We start from the raw sequence: 21,167 nt of genomic DNA, 5'->3' as shown, positions 1-21,167 counted from the left end.
AATTCCCTTAATACTTGTTCATTTAATTCACCTGCCTAGACTGTTGTTCTCTTGTGAGCTTTTGATGAGCTTTCAATCTTATGGGTTCCTATGTTTGACAAGTGTATCCTACAACTAACTGTGTTATTAGCTTCCCAAGGCTGCTGTAATAAAGTGCCATAAATCTGGTGGTTTATAACAACAGAAATTTATTCTCTCACGTTTATGGCAATGAAAAGTTCAAAATCGGCCAGGCGTGGTGTCTCACGCCTGTAATCCCATCACTTTGGGAGGCCAAGGCGGGCAGATTACCTGAGGTCGGGAGTTTGAAAGCAGCCTGACCAACATGGAGACACCCAGTCTCTACCAAAAATACAAAATTAGCCGGGCGTGGTGGTGCATGCCTGTAATCCCAGGTACTAGGGAGACTGAGGCAGAAGAATCGCTTGAACCTGGGAGGCGGAGGTTGCGGTGAGCCAAGATCATACCATTGCACTCCAGCCTGGGCAACAAGAGCGAAACCTCCGTCTCTCCAAAAAAAAAAAAAAAGAAAGAAAAGAAAAGTTCAAAATCAAGGTGTCAGCAGGGCCATGCTCTGTCTGAAACACTTTATGGCAGAATTCTTCCTTTCCTATTCTAGCTTCTAGCGGTTGCCAGCAATCCTCACATGAGTTTCTCCCTGTGTGCCCTCTCCTTTTCCTTTAATGTAATCATAAATGCAGTGATTACATTTAGGGCCCACCCTAATCTGATATGACTTCATCTTAATATACATCTTAATTACATTTGCAAAGATCCGATTTCCAAATAAGGTCCCATTCTGAGGTGCCAGGTAGATATGAATTTGCGAGGGACACTATTCAACCCAGTAAAGTTTGCCCTCTGCTTCCCCAAAACTCACACCCATTCCATGCACAAAATACATTCACCCCATCGCCATATCCTCAAAAGTCTTAACCCATTCCAGGATTAACTCTAAATTCAAAATCTCCGCTAAACATCCACCCAGTAAAGTTTCAAATATCATTACCTATATAATCTTAACCAAGTATGGGTGAAACTCTGGGTATGGTCCATCTCAGGGCAAACTTATTCTCCATCCACAGATTTGTGAAACTAGAAAACAAGTTCCCCGCTTCCAGAATACACTGATAGAACAGGCATAGGCCAGATATTCCCATTCCTAAACTAAAAAAATTGGAAGAAATGAAGGACTTACTTGTCTATAGCAAGTTCACAACCCAGCAGTGTAAATTCCCTTGGGTTTCAAAGCCTGAGAGTAATCCTTTGTGGCTTGATGCTATGTCCTCTGGGCCCTCTGTGGCAGGAACTCCTTTCTCTCTGACCTCTGCATCCATGGCTCTGCCCGCAAAAGTCATTCCTCCTTCACTTTGTCTTGTCTCTGTCCCTTTCAGTCCAGGCTGGCAGTGTTTCTGCTGGTATAAAATTCTCAAAAACATTGTAAGTCTTTCACAAATGTCAAGGAGTCTCACATTGTTAGACATCAAGGTGCTCCATGGGTCCTTCCTGGATAACCCCATCTTTATTGCAGGCTGTTACTGAGATGGTTGATTGGATCCCTAAATCACACACCTAATGTCTACAGCAAACAGCTGTCTGCTGCACCTTAGCCCTTTTTCATAGCATGCTATTTGGATAGTGTAAGAATCTTCCAAATGATCAACTCTTGGTTTCTTTTTCCTAAACAGTGCATTTCTCAATGTATCTCTTTCTTCTCTCATCTTACTGTAAGCAGCAAAGAGAAATCTGGCTGCACCTTTCATACTTTGCCTGGAAATCTCCTAAGTCAAATTTCCAAGTTCTTCTTTTACAAGTTCTACTTTTCACCAAACAGTAGAGCATAATTCAGCCAAGTTTTCTGCCACTTTATGACAAGGATTGCCTTTTCTCTAGTGTCCAAGAATATGTTTCCCATTTATATCTGGGACTTCACCAGAAGCACCTTTATTGCTCATATTTCTAGAAACATTCTTTTAGAGGTAATATATATATGCCTTAACACAATAGAAGCTTTCTCCATAGCTCTCCTTCCTTCTTTCTGAGCCCTAACCAGAAGCTCCTTAAACTTCAATACTTCTACCAACAATCTCTTCAAGGCAACCCAGGCTTTTTCTGGCATGCACCTAAAAATTCTCCCAGCCTCTACCCACTACCCAGTTCCAAAGCCACTTCCACATTTTTAGGTGTTTGCTACAGCAGCATCTCACTTCCCAGTACTATCATGTTTATTAGTTTCCCAGGGCTGCCATAACAAAAGACCACAAACTAGGTGGCTTATAACAACAGAAATTTATTCTCTCACAATTCTAGAAGCTTGAAGCATATAATCAAGGTGTTGGCAGGGCTGCGCTCTCTCTGAAGGCTCTAGGAAAAGACACTTTCTTGCCTCTTCCAGCTTCTGGTGATTGCCAGCAATCCTTAGTGTTCCTAGGCTTGAAGATGCATCACTCCAATCTCTGTCTCCATCCTCCACGGCCACATTCTGAGGGGCTGGGTGGATATGAATATCCAACACATTTCAATCTGGTATAGTCTTTTTCTGCCGCCTTCCTATTTCTGTTTTAACTCACTGTCTCCAAGTCCAAGCTGTTCAATTCCCTTTATAATGAAGAGAAAAATGAATGTTGGCAAGGGAAAGTATTCTGTTTAAAGTTAAGAAAACTACTTGTCAGAGTCAGTCCTATAGTTGCTTTAATTATATGTATAAGTACCCCTGGAGTTATTTGTTGTATGTTTGTTTGTTTAGGGTGTTTGCTGCAAGCACCCACTGGTTCCACACAATCTTTTCTGGATTCTGTTAGCTACTATTCTATTCAGGAATTTTACATCTATGTTCATGAGTGAAATTGGCCTGTAATTTCTCTTTTTTGTTTCTTTCTTTGTCTGCTTTGGTTATACTAGCTTCATAGACTTAGGAAGCATTTCCTCTTTTTCTAGTCTCTGGAAGAGTTTGAACAAGATTGGAATAATCTATTCAATGACAGTTTGGTAGAATTTTCCTGAACAATTCTTTGGGTTCATTGTTTACTTTGTGGGAAAAAATTAAATTATTGATTGGGTTTGACATTAGAAAATCCATAAACATAATTGATTATGTGAACAGAAGAACAACAACAAAAAAAAAACCACATCTCAATAAGTGTAGAAAAAAAGCATTTAGGCTGGACACAGTGGCTCACGCCTGTAATCCCAGAACTTTGGGAGGCCAAGGCAGGCAGATCACAAGGTCAGGAGTTCAAGACCAGTCTGACCAACATGGTTAAACCCCATCTCTACTAAAAATACAAAAATTAGCCAGGCATGGTGGCACACACCTTTAATCCCAGCTACTCAGAAGGCTGAGGCAGGAGAATTGCTTGAACCTGGGAGGCGAAGGGTTGCAGTGGCCCGAGATGGCGCCACTGCTCTCCAGCCTGGGTGACAGAGAGAGACTCCATCTCAAAAAAAAAAAAAAAACAAGAAAAAGAAAAAAAGCATTTAATAAAATTCAACATATGATTATGTTTCAACATCTATTCATAACTACTAAAACATTACCAAAGCTAATGTTTTTTTAAAACATCAAACCTGAGCATAGTGGTACATGCCTGTAGTCCCAGCTGCTAGGGAGGTTGAAGTAGAAGGATCACTTAAGCCCAGGAGTTCAAGGCTGCAGTGAGCTATGATGGCACCACTACACTCCATGTTTGGCAACAGAGTGAGGGTCTCGCTGTAGTAAAAAGAAAACAGAAAAAAAAAAAAAAAAGAAAAACATCATTCTCAGTAGTGAAACTTAGCTGTTTTTTAAAAAATCAGAACATGACAAGCATGCCCAACGTTAATACTTTTACTCAATATTATATTTGAGGTCTTAGCCAACCCAGCAAGGCCTAGCATTGGAAAAGGAGAAATTTTTTCCACATATTCACATTCACAGACGATAAGACTGTCTAGAACACCCAAAACATTAGACAAGTTATTGGAAACAATGAGAGAGTTTGGCAAAATGGCTCGCTCGCTCTCTCTCCCTTTCTCTCTCTCTCTATATATGAAACAATCCCTTCCCTTCCACATATATATATATATAAAATATATAATTTCTACACCCCACCAAAAAATAATTCAAAAATATAATGTTAAAGTCTTTATTATACAACTTTTCAAACATACACAAAAATTGGGAGAATAGTATAATGAACTCTTACATACCCATTACCCAGCTTCGCTTCAACAATTATCAACACTTGGCCATTCTTCTTTCATCTCCCCCAACTTTTTAAATGAACTACTTAAAATTAAAAATAGTGACATTATATCATATAAACTATTTTAAACAAATGTCATGTCACCTTACCAGTAAATGCATATGAGTTTCTAATGAAGGCTTTTCATTTTTATCATAATGAACACAATTTTAGCATATAACATAATCAAATTAACTCTAATACCTTAATATCATCTAATATCCAGTACAAATTAAAATGTATCAAAGTGCTTCAAAAATATATTTTACACTGGTTTGATAAGCCATACTTTGTTTTTTTACCATTTATTATAGCAATAAAAGAAGGAGGTGTGAGACCTATGTGAAGGAAACTGTAAAACTTTACTGAAATTCTTTAAAGAAGAAAATGAATGAAGAGATATGCCATGTTCAATGATGACAGGACTCAATATCTTTAAAATCACAATAGTGAACTATAAATTCAGTGCAAGTCTCGTCAGTGTTCAAATGGGGTTTTCAAAGAACCTGAGCCTCTGATTCCAAAATTTATATGGGAGATCAATATCTCAAGAAAATCAAAGAAGAATATAGTGGAAGATTTGCCCTACCATATAACAAAACTTATTATAAAGAGTATTAAGATAGTATGGTATAGGAGGAAGAATCAAAGATCAATCAGTGGAATGAAATAGAGTCCAGAAACAGAGTTATGAATATATGGAAGCTTGATGTGGCACTGCAGCTCTCTTCTTAAATGAGGAAACACTTACTAGGTGGTACAAGGACTATTTTTTATTCTCCTGGGGAAAAAATAAAAGAAATTGAATATCACACTATAACCCAAAATCAAGTCCATAAAGATTAAGAATTTAAATGGTAAAAGCAAAAATTTGAACTTTTAGAAGAAAATATAATACCTTTACAACCTTGAGGTAAGGGAGAATTCATAAATAAACTCTTGATTAAAAGATGTACAAATTTAACTATATTTGTACTATAAAAGATATTCAGACATCTTTTCATTGGGGAAGTAAAAAAACAAACTACAAACTTGGAGAAGATATTTTTCAACACATACAACTGATACAAGATTAATATCCAAAATAGACACAAAATGCCTACAAATCAGTAGCAAAAGATAAACAACATAACACAAAAATGGGCAAAAAAAAAAAAAATAAGCATTTTACCACAAGGAAATACAAATAGACCATAAACATAAGAAAAGATATTACTGTGTTTTGAATGATGTTATTGCATCCAAAATTCATGTTAAAACTTAATCCCTAATGCTGCAGTATTAAGAGGTGTGGCATTTGGTAGGTGATTAAGTCATGATCAATCTTAACCTCTTGAATGGTATTAACACCTTATTAAAAAGCTCATGATTGAAGGGACTGTTCTGTCTTTCCACCTTCACACAGTGCTCCTCTCCTCCAGAGGATGCAGCAACAAGGCACCATATTGGTAGCATAGAGCAGCCCTCAACAGACATCAGTCTTTTTTATTTTTTTATTTTTAGTTTTTGTGGATAGTAGGTATGTATATTTATGAGATACATGAGATATTTTGATACAGGCATGCAATGCATGATAATCACATCATAGAAAATGGGGTATCTAACCTCTCAAGCATTTATCCTTTGTGTTACAATCCAATTATGCTTTTAGTTATTTTTAAATGTACAACTAAATTATTATTAACTACAGTCACCCTGTTGTGCTACCAAATACTAGACCTTATTATTTTTTTCTGTACTCATTAACCATCCCTTTCTCCTCCCCCGACTCCCCTCCCCCCACCAAATACCAATCTTGCCAACATCTTGGACTTCCCAGACTCTGGAACTGTGGGAAATAAATTTATATTGTTTATAAATTGCCCAGTCTCTCAGGGATTTTGTTATAGCAGCACAAACAGGCTAAGATACTTGATTTTATTTGCTTTTCTTTTTAAACCATATTCGCCTTTTTTTTTTTTTTTTTTTTGAGACAGGATCTCACTCTGTCACCCAGGCTGGAGTGTAGTGGTGACATCATGGCTCATTGCAGCCTCAAACTCCTAGGCTCAGAAGATCCTCCCATCTCAGCCTCCTGAGTAGTTGGAACTATAGGCACACGCCACCCCACTTGGGTGATGTTTTTATTTTTTGTAAAGACTATCGGCCGGGCGCGGTGGCTCACGCCTGTAATCCCAGCACTTTGGGAGGCCGAGGCGGGCAGATCACAAGGTCAGGAGATCGAGACCACGGTGAAACCCCGTCTCTACTAAAAATACAAAAAATTAGCCGGGCGCGGTTGTGGGCGCCTGTAGTCCCAGCTACTCGGGAGGCTGAGGCAGGAGAATGGCGTGAACCCGGGAGGCGGAGCTTGCAGTGAGCCGAGATCGCGCCACTGCACTCCAGCCTGGGCTGGGCGACAGAGCGAGACTCCGTCTCAAAAAAAAAAAAAAAGACTATCTTGCCCAGGCTCTGTATTAACCATTTTTAAGTACAGGCATGCCTCAGAGATATTGTAAGTTTGGTTCCAGATCACCATAATAAAGCAAATATTACAATAAAGGGAAATCACATGACTTTTTTTGTTTCTCATTGCACATAAAAGTTATGTTTACATTATACTGCAGTCTATTAACTGTGCAATAGCATTATGTCTAAAAAATCAATGTGCATACCTTAATTTTAAAATATTTGGAGGAGGCAACAGATGCTTCCACTGATTATTCTCCCCAGAAAAAAGCCAAATTTAACAACTATTTACAGAAAAAAGCACCTCCATAAGAACCAAAAATCAAGTGAGTTATCACAGTACCTGGTTTTTAACTTCATATCTCTGAAAGAGGCACTAAAGAGGGTAGGAAAGACAGTCTTAAATTGCTGACACCACCCCTTTCCCATCTCTTGCACAGAGAGAGAATCTGTGTGCTTAGGGGTCAGGAGGAGTACAGCAATTGTAGGATGTTGCATTGGAACTCAGTGCTGTCAACACTGTGCAGAACTCAGCTGACACCCACAGAGGCAGCGCTGAGATGAGCCCTAGCCAGAGGGAAATCATGCATCCCAGGGGTCAGAACCTGAGTTTCCACAAGCCTCACCTCCATGGGCTAAAGTGCCCTGCGGTTCTAAGTAAACTTGAAAGGCAGTCTAGGCCATAAGGACTGCAACTCCTAGGCAAGTCATAGTGCTGTGCTGGGCTTGAAGCCAGTGGACATGGAGGGACATGCAACCTAGTGAGACACAGCCAAGGTAGCTAAGGGAATGGTTGCACCACCACTCCCCCTATCCCAGGCAGCATAGTTTGCAGCCTCAAAAGTGAGCCCTTCCTTCTGTCTGAGGAGAGGAAAGGGAAGAGTAAAGACAACTTTGTCCTGTGACTTGGATATCAGCTCAGTCTCAGTAAGATAGGGTACTGGGCAGAGTCCTAAGGCATCTAGCTCCCAGACAGCATTTCTAGACACACCCTGGGAAGAAGGGAACCCACTGCCTTGAAGAGAAGGACTCGGGCCTGGCATGATTCACCACCTGCTGACTAAAGAGCCTTTGGGCCCTGAATAATCAGCAGCGGCAACCAGGTAGAACACACCATGGGCCTTGGGTGAGACTCTCAGATGTGCTGACTTGTGGTGTGACCCAGCACATTCACAGCCGTGATGACAAAAAGGAGAGACTCCTTCTGCTTGAGGAAAGCAAAGGGAAGAGTAACAGGGACTTCGTCTTGCAGCTTAGATACCAGCTCAACCACAGTGGGGTAGAGCACCAAGTGGTAGGCTCATGGGATTCCTGATTCCAGGCCTTGGTTTTTGGCAGGTGTTTTTAGACCTACCCTGGGACAGAAGGGAACCCACTTCCCTAAAGGGTAAGTCCCAGGTCTGGCAGCATTCACCACAGCTGACTGAAGAGCCTTTGGGCCTTAAGGGAACATCGAAGATAGTGTGAGAGTACTCCTCATGGGCTTGTGCCGGTGGTGACTGAGGGGAGAGACTCCTGTGCCTGGGGAAAGGAGAGGGAAGAGTAGGAAAGACTATGTCTTGTGGTTTGGGTGCCAGCTCAGCTGTAGTGGAATAGAGCACCAGGTACCTATCTTGAGTTTCCAACCCCAGACCCTGGCTCTGAGACAGCATTTCTGGACCCACCTAGGGTCTAAGGGAACTCATTGCCCTGAAGGGAGGGACACAGCCTAACTGCCTTTGCCATCTGCTGACTATAGAGCCCTAGGGCCTTCAGCAAACATAGGCAGTAGCCCGGGAGTAGGTACAATGGGCCTTGGGTGAGACCTAGTGCTATGTTGGCTTCAGGTCTGACCTAGTGCAGTCCCAGTGGTGGTGATCACAGTTGTGCTTATATCACCCCTCCCCTAGACCCAGGCAGCTCAGCACAGAGAGAGCAACTGTATTTGTTTGGGAGGAAGTCAAAGAACAAGAGTGTCTACATGATAATCCAGAAAATTCTTCCAGATTTTATCCAAGATCACCAACATTGTCCCTCTGTGACTATGCAAGAACCACATTGTTACTGGGCTTGGGGTCCCCCCTAATGCAGATATGGTTGCAGTGACCAAAAACTTAGATCACAATACTCAAGTCTCTTTGAATACCTGGAAAGCCTTCCAGAGGTGGGTACAAGCAAGCCTAGATTGCAAATACTACAATAAATACCTAACTCTTCAATGCTCAGAAACCAACAAACATTCACAAGAATCAAGGAAAACATGGCCTCACCAAACAAACTAAATAAGGTACCAGGGTTCAATCCTGGAAAGACAGAGATATGTGATCCTTCAGACAGAGACTTCAAAATAGTGCGTTGAAGAAACAAAGACGTTCAAGATGAATTCAAGAGACGGAATTCAGAATCCTATCAGATAAAATTAATAAATACATTTAAATAATTAAAAAGAATCAAGCAGAAATTTTGGAGTTTAAAAATGCAATTGACATATTGTAGAATGAATCAGAGTCTCTTAACAGCAGAACTGATCAAGCAGAAGGAAGAATTGGTGAGCTTGAAGACAGGTTATTTGAAAATGCACAGCCAAAAGAGACAAAAAAGAAAAGAATATAAAAGGATGAAGCATACCTACAAGACCTAGGACATAGCCTTAACAGTGCAAATCAAAGAGTTATTGAATTTAAAGAGGAGGCAGAGACAGAAATAAGGCTAGAAAGTTTATTCAAAGGAATAATAACAGAGGACTTCCCAAACCTAGAAAAAGATATTAATATTCAAGTATAAGATGATTATAGAACAACAAGCAGATTTAACACAAGACTCCTAAAGGGATTTAATAATCAAACTCCCAAAGGTCAAGGATAAAGAAAGGATCCTAAAAGCAGAAGAAAAAAGAGGAAAGAAGAAAGAAAGAAAGAAAGAAAGAAAGAAAGAAAGAAAGAAAGAAAGAAAGAAGAGAGAGAGAGAGAGAGAGAGAGAGAGAGAAAGAGAGAGAAAGAAAGAAAGAAAGAAAGAAAGAAAGAAAGAAAGAAAGAAAGAAAGAAAGAAAGAAAGAAAGAAAGGAAGGAAGAAAGAAAGGAAGAAAGAAAGAAAGAGAGAAAGAAAGAAAGAACAGAGTTCCAATATTCCTGGCAGCAGACTTTTCAGTGGAAACCTTATAGGCCAGCAGAAAGTGGTATGACATATTTAACGTGGTGAAGGAAAAAAACCTTTTACTCTAGATTAGTATATCTGGCAAAAATATCCTTCAAACATGAAGGAGAAATAAAGACTTTCTTAGACAAACTGAAGCTGAGGGATTTCATCAACAACAGGCTTGTCCTCCAAGAAATGCTAAAGAAAGTTCTTCAATCTGGAAAAAAAAAAAAAAAAGGATGTTAATGAGTCGTAAGAAATCACCTGAGGCCACGCGCAGTGGCTCACGCCTGTAATCCCAGCACTTTGGGAGGCCAAGGCGGGCGGAACCCCTGAGGTCAGGAGTTCGAGACCAGCCTGACAAACATGGTGAAACCTCATCTCTACTTAAAATACAAAAATTAGCCGGGCGTGGTGGCAGGCGTCTGAATCCCAGCTACTCAGGAGGCTGAGGCAGGATAATTGCTTGAACCCGGGAGGTGGAGGTTGCAGTGAGCTGAGATCGCGCCATTGCACTCCAGCCTGGGGAACAAGAGTGAGACTTCGTCTGAAAAAAAAAAAAGAAATCATCTGAAGTTACAAAACTCACTGGTAATAGTAAGTACACAGAAAAAACAGGGTCATTGTGATGTATAAAATACTCATATCTTTTTTTTTTTCCACTGAATGAGTTTCTTTTTATTCTCTTGGTAATCTCTTGCAGTTAACTACTTCCGTTGTAGGTGATGAAATGGGTTAGGCTCCACACTTCAGATGTTGGCACTGCTATGAGCATGGCTTTCCCTTTATTGCAACTCACAATCAAAACCTTTGATTCTTTTTTATATTCCGGTCCCAGAAGTAGAAGTTAATTGATGAGTAGTAGCCTACAACCAGGCTCTAGCTCCTCCAGGAACACTACAGGATGAATTTGGTTTAACTATGCATTAAACTAAAAGGCATTCTCTCAAATGAGTTTAAATGCATTTTATTTTTAGACAACCTACATGACACGTTTTTCTTAAAAACAAAGCCTCCATTCCAAATAAATCATGGTCAAATTAAGTGAAGAGCTCCAAGATTACGTCAGTCCCATTTGTCTTAAGTCCTGGTGTTGTGTGGATGACAAGCAGAAGCCAGTTATGATGACAGATGATAGATCCAAAGTAATTGCCAAATTTGTTAACATTTTCCCATTTCTAAACCATCCTTAAAGAAAATCATATATGGGGTCACACCATCCTCACGGTAGTCCAATAGAGCAACCATGCCATCTGGATCCACGTTTTCACCAATAAAGAACTGGGAGTTTTTGAAATTAGCAAGGATGTGCTTGATTTGTTCTGCAGCCCCCATCATAAAAGGTTTTACTCTTTCTGGTCTCTGCTCTTCAAGTTTGCCTTTGACTGATTTCATGTAATCTTTGATGTACTTCTTGCAGGTTTCTTTTGTGAAACTTGTCTCCTGCAGGTGATGGTTCATGACAATATCGCGACACCAGTGATTACTGCGCTTTAGGTACCTTCGCCCTGGGGGCCTTCAGCGGAGGCATTTCCACCAATAAGCGAGTCATCAGTGTTACCTTGTGTCCTACTAACCATCTTCCCCTCCACCTCCAGGCACAGCCCGGATCTTGTAGTTGTCGGAGAACATCTCATCTTAGCTGATGAGGTCCCGGTAGATAATTATGAAGGCGACTGAAGGGAGACGAGGGCGGCGCTAGCTTAGCAGGAGCCCGAAACTCGGAGCGAGCGCGGTGCAGCTGGGGCGGCGCTGGGCGGGGAGTGGGGAGCGGGCGGAAAAAGCTAAAATACTCATATCTTAAGTAGAAACACTAAAAGATGAACTGATCAAAAATAATAATTACAACAACTTTACAAGATATAGTACAATTAGATATAAATAGGAACAACAAAAAAATTTTTTAAAAGGAGGAACAAAGTTAAAGTGTGGAGTTTTTCTCAGTTTTGTTTATTTGTGCAATCCATATTAAGTTATCATCAGTTTAAAATAATGGGTTATAAGATATTATTTGAAAGCCTCATGGTAACCTCAAATCGAAAAACATACAATGAATACACAAAAAGTGAAAAGCAAGAAATTAAATCATACCACCAGAGAAAAATCAGCGTCACTAAAAGGAAGACAGGAAGAAGGGGGAAAAAAAGGAGGAAAAGACCAGAAAACAAAGAACAAAATGGCAGGAATAAGTCCTTACTTGTCAATAACATTGATAGTAAATGGACTAAACTCTCCAATCAAAAGACATAGAGTGGCTGAATGGATTTAAAAAACAAAACTCAACAATTTGCCTGTAAGAAACACACTTCACACATATAAAGACACATACAGACTGAAAATAGATAGTTTTCAAGACAAAAACTATAAAAAGAGACAAAGAAAGTCATTTTATAATAATAAAGGGGTCAATTCATCAAGAGGATATAACAGTTGTAAATATATGTGCATCCAACACTGGAACACCCAGACATACAAAGCAAATATTATTAGAGAGATAGATACCAATACAATAATAGCCGAAGACTTCAACACCCCCACTTTCAGCATTGCATAGATCATCCAAACAGAAAATCAACAAAGAAATATCAGACATAATATGCACTATAGACCAAATGGAACTAATACGCATTGACAGAACATTTTATCTAATGGCTGTAGAATATACATTCTTTTCCTCAGCACATGGGTCACTCTAAAGGATAGACCATATCTTAGGCCACAAAACAAGTCTTAAAACATTCAAAATTTAAAATAATATCAACTGCCTTCTCTAACCACAATGGAATAAAACTAGAAATCAATAACAAGAGGAATTTTGGAAACTATACAAACACATGGTAATTGAACACTATGCAGCTGAATGAACAGTGGGCCAATGAGGAGATTAAGAAGGAAACTGAAAAATTTCTTCAAACAAATGATAATGGAAACACAACATACCAAAAACAATGGAATAAAACAAAAGTAGTATCAAGAAAAATGTAAACCTGTAAGCACCTACATCAGAAAAGTAGAAAAACTTCCAATAAACAACTTAATGATGCATCTTAAAGAACTATAAAAGCGGCCGGGCGCAGTGGCTCACGCCTATAATCCCAGCACTTTGGGAGGCCGAGGCAGGCAGATCACGAGGTCAGGAGTTCGAGACCAGCCTGGCCAACATGGCGAAATCCTGTCTCTACTAAAAATACAAAAAATTAGCCAGGCACGGTAGCGCATGCATCTAATCCCAGCTACTTGGGAGGCTGAGGCAGGAGAATCATTTGAATCCGGGAGGCAGAGGTTGCAGTGAGCAGAGATCATGCCACTGCACTCCAGCCTGGGTGAAAGTGTGAGATTCCGTCTCAAAAAAAAAAAAAAAAACTATAAAAGCAAGAGCAAACCAAACCTGAAGCTAGAAGAAGAAAAGAAACAATAAAGATCAGGGCAGCACTAAATGAAATTGAAATGAAAAAAGCAACACAAAAGATCAATGAAACAAAACGTTAATTTTTCGAAAAGATAAAATTGACAAATCTTTAGCCGACTAAGAAATAAAGAGAGAAGATTCAAATAAAAGCAGCAGTGAAAAATGAGACATTATAATTAATACCACAGAAATTCAAAGGATCATTAAAGGCTACTGTGAGCAACTATATGCCAATAAATTGGAAAACCTAGAAGAAATAGATAAACTTCTAAACACATAAAACCTATTAATATTGAATCATAAAGAAATCCAAAACCTGAACAGAACAATAACAAGTAATGAAATCAAAGCCATAATAAAAAATCTTCCAGCAAAGAAAAGCCTGGGATCTGAAGGCTTCGCTGTTAAATTTTACCAAACATTTAAAGAAGAACTGATACCAATCCTACTCAAACTATTCCAAAAAACAGAGGAGGAGGGAATACTTTCGAACTCATTCTACAAGGCCAGTATTACCCTGATACCAAAAAGAAAAACACATCAAAAAAAGAAAATACAGACCAATATCCATGATGAACATTGATGCAAAAATCCTCAACAAAATTACTAGTAAACCGAATTCAACAAGACATTAAAAGATCATTCATCATGACCAAGTTGGATTTATCCCAGGGAGGAAAGAATGGTTCAACATATGCAAATCAATGTGATACATCATATCAACAGAATGAAGGACAAAAAGCATATGATCATTTCAACTGATGCTGAAAAAGCATTTGGTAACATTCAACATCCTTTTATGATAAAATCCCTCAAAAAACTGGATATAGAAGGAACTTACCTCAACATAATAAATACCATATATATGGCAGACCCACAGCTGACATCATAGTGAATTGGGAAAAACTGAGAGACTTTCCTCTAAGATTTGGAACACTACAAAGATGCCCACTTTCACCACTGTTACTCAACATAGTACTGGAAGTCCTAGGTAGAACAATAAGACAAGAGAAAGAAATAAAGAGTATCCAAATTGGAATAGAAGAAGTCAAATAATCCTTGTTTACAGATTATATGATCTTATATTTTGAAAACTCTAAAGACTACCAAAAACCTTTTAGAACAGATAAACAAATTCAGTAATGTTGGCTGGGTGCAGTTGCTCATGTCTGTAATCTGAACATTTTAGAGGCCAAAACAGAAGGATTGCTGGAGCCCAGGAGTTCAGGATCAGCCTAGGCAACATAGGGAGACTCCATCTCCAAAAAAAAAAAAAAAATTAGCTTGGCATGATGATGCATGCCTGTGGTCCCAGCTACTCAGGAGGCTGAGGTGGAAGGATTGCTTGGGCCCAGGAGATTGAGGCTGCAGTGAGCCCTGATCATACCACTGCACTACAGCCTGGGTGCAAAGTGAGACCCTGTTTCAAAAAACAAAACTCAGTAAAATTACAGGATACAAAATCAACATACAAAAATCAGAAGCATTTATATATGCCAGCAGTGAACAATCTGAAAAAGAATTCAGGAAAGTAATCCCATTAACCCATTTATAATAGCTACAAATAAAATTAAATACCTAGGAATTAACCAAAGAAGTGAAAGATCTCTACAATGAAAACTAGAAAACATTGATGAAAGAAATTGAAGAGAACACAAAAAAATGGAAAAAGATTCCATGTTTTTGGATTGCAAGAATCAATATTGTTAAAAGGTCCATACTACCCAAGGCAGTCTGCAGATTCAGTGCAATCCCTATCAAAATACCAATGACATTCTTCACAGAAGTAGAAAAAAACAATTTTCAAATTTATACGGATCCACAAAATACCCATAATAGCCAAAGCTATCCTGAGCAAAAAGAATAAGACTGGAGAAATCACATTACCTGACTTAGAATTATACTACAGAGCAAGAGTAACCAAAACAGCATGGCAGTGGCATAAAAACAGACATAGACCAATGAAACAGAATGGAGAACCCAGAAATAAATCCATACATCTATAGTGAACTCATTTTTGACTAAGGTGCCAAGAACACATATTGGGGAAAGGACACCATCTTCAATAAATGTGCTGGGAAAACTGAATATCCATATGCAGAAGAGTGAAACTAGACCCCTATCTCTCATTATATACAAAAGTCAAGTCAAAATGGATTAAAGACTTAAATCTAACACTTCAAACTATGAAACTACTAAAAGAAAACATTGGAGAAACTCTCCAGGTCATTGGACTGGGCAAAGATTTCTTGAGTAATACCCCAGAAGCACAAACAGCCCAAGCAAAAAATGGGCAAATGGGATCACATCAAGTTAAAAAGCTTCTGCACAACAAAGGAAACAATCAACAATGTGTAGAGACAATCCACAGAAGGGGAGAACATATTTACAAACTATTCATCTGACAAAAGATTAATAACCAGAATATATCAAGAGCTCAAACAACTCAAAAGGAAAAAAAAAAATCCAATAATCTGATTTAAAAATGGGCAAAAGATCTGAATAGACATTTCTCAAAAGAAGACATACAAATGGCAAACAGAGGAGGGCACAGTGGGTCACACCTGTAATCCCAGCACTTTGGGAGGCCAAGGCGGGCAGAACACTTGAGGTCAGGAGTTCAAGACCAGCCTGGTCAACATAATGAAACCCCGTCTCTACTAAAACTACAAAAATTAGCCAGTCATGGTGGCAGGCACCTGTAATCTCAGCTTCTCAGGAGGCTGAGACATGAGAATCGCTTGAATCCAGGAGGCAGAGGTTGCAGCGAGCCGGGATCGTGCCATTGCACTCCAGCCTGGGTGACAAAGTGATACTCTGTCTCAAAAAACCAAATGGTTAATAGACATGTGAAAAGGTTTTTGACATAATTGATCATCAGAGAAATGTAAAAAACATTTTCTTTGCTCATCCAAAACTACAGTGAAATATCATCTCATCTCAGCTAAACTGGCTTTTATCCAAAAGACAGGCAATAACAAATGCCAACAAGGATATAGAGGAAAGGGAGCCCTCATACACTTTTAGTGGGAATGTAAATTAGTACAACCACTATGAAGAACAGTTTGGAGGTTCCTCAAACAACTAAAAATATAGTTGTCATATGATCCAGCAATCCCACTGCTAGGTATATACCATAATGAAAGCAAATCACTATATTGAGGAGATATCTGCATTCCCATGCTTATTGCAGCACTGTCCACAATAGCCAAAATTTGGAAACAACCTAAGTGTACACCAGCAGATGAATGGATAAAGAAAACATGGTGCATATGCACAATGGAGTACTATTCAGCCATAAAAAACGTATGAGAGCTTATCATTTGCAATAACATAGATGGAAATGGAGATCATTACATTAAGTGAAATAAACCAGGCGCAAAAAGACAAACTTTTCATATCCTCACTTATGTGGGAGCTAAAAATTAAAACAATTGAACACATGGAGATAGTAGAATGATGGTTACCAGAGGCTGAGAAGGGAAGTAGGTGGGGGATGTTTAATGGGTACAAAAAATAATTAGAAAGAATGAATAAAATTTATTATTTGAAAACACAACAGAGTGACTATAGTCAATAACAATCTAATTGTACATTTAAAAATAACTAAAAGGTATAACTGGATTGTTTGTAACACAAAAGATAAATGTTTGAAGTGACTGATACCCCATTTACCCTGATATGATTATTATGCCTTGAGTGACTGTATCAAAATATCTCATATACCCAATAAATATATACACCTGCAATGTACCCCAAAAATTAAAAATTCAAACCATTTAAAAATTAAAAATAGATATTTTGTTGCTAAAAAATGCTAACAGTCATCAGAATCTTCAGCAACTTGTCATCTTTTTGCAGTAGGAGGGTCTTGCCTCAATGATATTAAGGGCTGCTAACTGGTAATGGTTGCTGAAGGTTGGGGTGGCTATGGCAATTTCTTAAGAGAAGATAAAAAGAAGTTTGCCGGCCGGGCGCGGTGGCTCAAGCCTGTAATCCCAGCACTTTGGGAGGCCGAGGCGGGCGGATCACAAGGTCAGGAGATTAAGACCACAGTGAAACCCCGTCTCTACTAAAAATACAAAAAATTAGCCGGGCGCGGTGGCGGGCGCCTGTAGTCCCAGCTACTCAGGAGGCTGAGGCAGGAGAATGGCGGGAACCTGGGAGGCGGAGCTTGCAGTGAGCCGAGATCGCGCCACTGCACTCCAGCCTGGGCAACAGCGTGAGACTCCGTCTCAAAAAAAAAAAAAAAAAAAAAAAAAAAAAGAAGTTTGCCATATAAATTGACTGTTCCTTTCACAAAATATTTCTCTGTAGCATGCAACGCTGTTTGAAAGCATTTTACCCACAGAACTTTCAAAATTAGAGTCTATTTGGGTGTTAAAACTTAATGGCAAAACAAACAAACAAAAAAATAGAGCCTATGCTCTCAAGCTCTGCTACTGCTTTATCACCTATGTTTATGTAACATTCTAAATTCTTTGTTGTCACTTCAACAACTTTTACAGCATCTTCACCAGGAGTAGGTTCCATCTGAAAAAAAAAATGTTTTTTTTTGCTCCATAAGAAGTAACTCCTCATCCATTCAAGTTGGTTTTTCTGTTTGTTTGTTTTCAGAGACAGGGTCTCCGTCACCCAAGCTGTAGTGGAGTGCAGTGACATGATCACAGCTCACCACAGCCTCAAATTCCTAGTCTTAAGCAATCCTCTCATCTCAGCCTCCCAAGTAGCTAGGACTACAGGTGCACCCCACCACATCCAGCTACTTTTTAAAATTGTATCTTTTATACAGATGGAGTTTCACTATGTTGCCCAGGCTGGTCTCAAACTCCTGGCCTCAAGTAATCCTGCTGCCTCAGCCTCCCAAAGTGCTGGGGAGCCACCACACCCAGCCTCTGTTCAAACTGTATCATGAGATTGCAGCAATTCAGTCATGTTTTCAGGCTCCACTTTAGTTCTCTTGCTATTTCCACCACGTATGCAGTTACTTCTTCTAGTGAACTCCTGAATCTCTCAAAGTCATCCATGAGGGATGGAATCAGCTTCTTCTAAATTCCTACTAATGTTGATATTTTGACCTCCTCCCATGAATTTTAATGGCATCTAGAATGGTGAATTCTTCCAGAAGATTGTCAATTCACTTCACCAAAGTCCATCAAAAGAATCACTATCTATGGCAGCTGTAGCCTTATGTAATGTATTTCTTAAATAATAAGACTTGAAAGTTGAAAGTAGTCCTTGATCCATCTACAGAATGGATGTTGTGTTCGCAAGCACGAAAACAACATCAATTTCTTTGTACATCTCCACCAGAGCTCTTGAGTATCCAGGTACAATGTCAATGAGCAGTAATATTTTGAAAGGCATCTTTTTTTGCTGATAAATGGGTCTCAACAGTAGGCTTAAAATATTCAGTAAGTCATGCTTACTGAATGTGCCATAATCCAAGCTTTGTTATTCCATTTATAGAACACAGACAGAATAGATTTATCATAATCCTTAAGGGCCCTAAGATTTTCAGAGTGGTAAATAAGCACTGGCTTCATCTTAAAGTCGCCAGCTGCATTAGCCCCTAACAAGAAAGTCAATCTATCCTTCGAAGCCAGACATTGACTTCTCTCTAGGTATGAAAGTTCTAGACAGCAGCATCTTCCAATAGAAGGCTACTTCATCTACAATGATAACGTATTGTTTAGTATAGCCACCTTGATCAATTACCTCAGCTATATATTCTAGATCAGTAGTCCCCAACCTTTTTGACACCAGGGACTGGTTTCATGGAAAACAATTTTTCCGCGGACTGAGGGGTGGCGGTGGAGGGGCATGGTGGGGGCAAGGCGGGGAAATGATTTGGGGATGAAACTGTTCTACTTCAGATCATCCGGCATTAGGGCATTAGAGTCTCATCCTAGATCCCTCACATCTGCAGTTCACAATAGGGTTTGCGCTCCTGTGAAAATCTACTGCTGCTGCTGATCTGACAGGAGGCGGAGCTTAAGCGGTAATTCTCACTCCCCGCCCATCCCCACCCCGCCCCCCCCCACCTTCTCCAGCTGTGCTCCCTTGTTCCTTACAGGCCAGGGACCAGTACCGGTCCAAGGGCCGGAGGATGGGGACCCCTCTTCTAATTAACTTGCTATAGCTGCCACATCAGCATTTGCTGCTTCACCTTACACTTCTTTCTACATTATGAAGACAGCTTCTTTCCTTAAACTTCATGAACCAACCTCTGCTAGCTTCTAACTTGTCTTCTGCAACTTCCTCAGGTCTCTCAGCCTTCACAAAATTGAAGAGAGTTAGGGCTTTGGTCTGGATTCAGCTTTGGCTTAAGGGAATGTTGTGGCTGGTTTGATCTTCTATCCAGACCACGCAAACGTTCTTCATATTGGCGGTAAGGCTGTTTCACTTTCTTATCATTCATGTGTTCACTGGAGTAGCACTTTTAATTTCCTTCAAAAACTTCTCCTCTGCATCCACAACTTGGCTGTCTGGTGCAAGGGGGCCTATCTCAGCTTTCAACATGCCTTCTGCACTAAGCTGAATCATTTCTAGCTTTTGATTTAAAGTGAGAGATATGCAACTTTTCCTTTCACTTGAAACCTAGAAACCATTGTAGAGTTCTTAACTGGCCTCATTTCAGTATTATTGTGTAAGGGAACAGATAGGTCCAAGGGGAGGGAGAGAGATGGTAGAATAGCCTGTCAGTGGGGCAATCAGAACACACATTTATTGATTGATTGCTGTCTTCTATGGGTGTGGTTTGTGGTGCCCCAAAACAATTACAACGGTGATTTCAACTTCTCACTGATTATAGATCACCATAGCAGATTTATGAGAAGAAAAATAATAAACTCAATCATATTGGTAGTGTTCTAGTCCTAGATACGTTCATGCATGTTCATTTTATTGATAAGCACCATAACTTCAATTTCATATGCATAAAAATGTTCAAAAAAGTGTACATTCTCTTTTAGTACTGTAGTGAGTCAACACTCCCCAACAAAAACTGGATTTCCTGAAAAACAGGTTAAGGTAGCGGGTGGCGGGGGGATGCTTTTCAGAATGCCAAAGGTCAACATGTATCATCTTCTGCAAGTAAAATGTATGTACATGCATACCTTTCCTTCAGTTTAAGACAAGGGGGTGTCGTGGGGAATTATCGTGTAAAACTTCACCACTACCTTAACCATAAAAATCAAGTATGTGCTTTTCTTTGGTTTGTTGGTCAAAGAAAAAATTACAACTCAGAAAACTTTCTTGGAGATGCCTATGCTCAGTGTATCCAAACTTTAGGCATGTCGGGTACAATATTGATTTACAAAAAGTTCCTCTAATCAATCCTGAGCTAGTAACTTACTGTGGAAAGAGTAATTGATCACAGCCATCCCTCCAACTGGAGTCAACTTTCATGACTGTTCTGATTTCCTTTATTTTGGGGCAGTTCATCCAAACTTCTAATTAAACGGCAACTACCTCACTTTTGATAAGTGGTTTACAAGAAACAGCAACAACAAAGCAGTTGCGGAGGAAAGAAAAGAAACACAGTTAAAAAAAAAAAAAAAAAAAAGGAAAAGAAATCTCCCAGGAGAAAGGGATGTGGAAGCTGAAACTACGGACAATTTCCACACTAAGACTTCCAAAAGCATATGCAAGATCGGAGCAAAACTTTCAAGTGCTCTTTTTCAGTGTAATGCTAGCGACGAAGTTCAGCTTGGAAAGCCCAGGGCTTAAAAAAAAACAACAAAAAAGACAATATGTAGAATCGTTTGGCTTCAGCAAAACCCACCGCAAAGATGGCGGTGGGACTAAGCCCCTTCTCCCGAAGCCGAAGCCTCTCGCCTCACATTTCCCACAAACCCTTCTCGGCGCCCCGCTCGCCGAAACCTGCCCGGCCGGTGCCCGGCCACTGCGCACGCGCAGAACAACGTCACGTGCGCTCCCAGGGTTTGGCGGAGCTGGCAGGAGGGGCCTTG

General features: G+C 39.8%; 1 pseudogene; it reads right to left on the bottom strand.

Moving 5' to 3' along the window:
* Nucleotides 1-10,822: 10,822 nt before the first annotated feature.
* LOC105480364 (translationally-controlled tumor protein-like) lies at nucleotides 10,823-11,447 on the bottom strand (annotated as a pseudogene).
* Between the last annotated feature and the right edge of the window lie 9,720 nt (nucleotides 11,448-21,167).

The sequence above is a fragment of the Macaca nemestrina genome, chromosome 9 (genome assembly GCF_043159975.1).
Source record: "Macaca nemestrina isolate mMacNem1 chromosome 9, mMacNem.hap1, whole genome shotgun sequence".
Classification (NCBI taxonomy): domain Eukaryota; kingdom Metazoa; phylum Chordata; class Mammalia; order Primates; family Cercopithecidae; genus Macaca; species Macaca nemestrina.
Note: the sequence above shows the minus strand (reverse complement) of the source record. Positions and strands in the feature narration are given on the sequence as shown.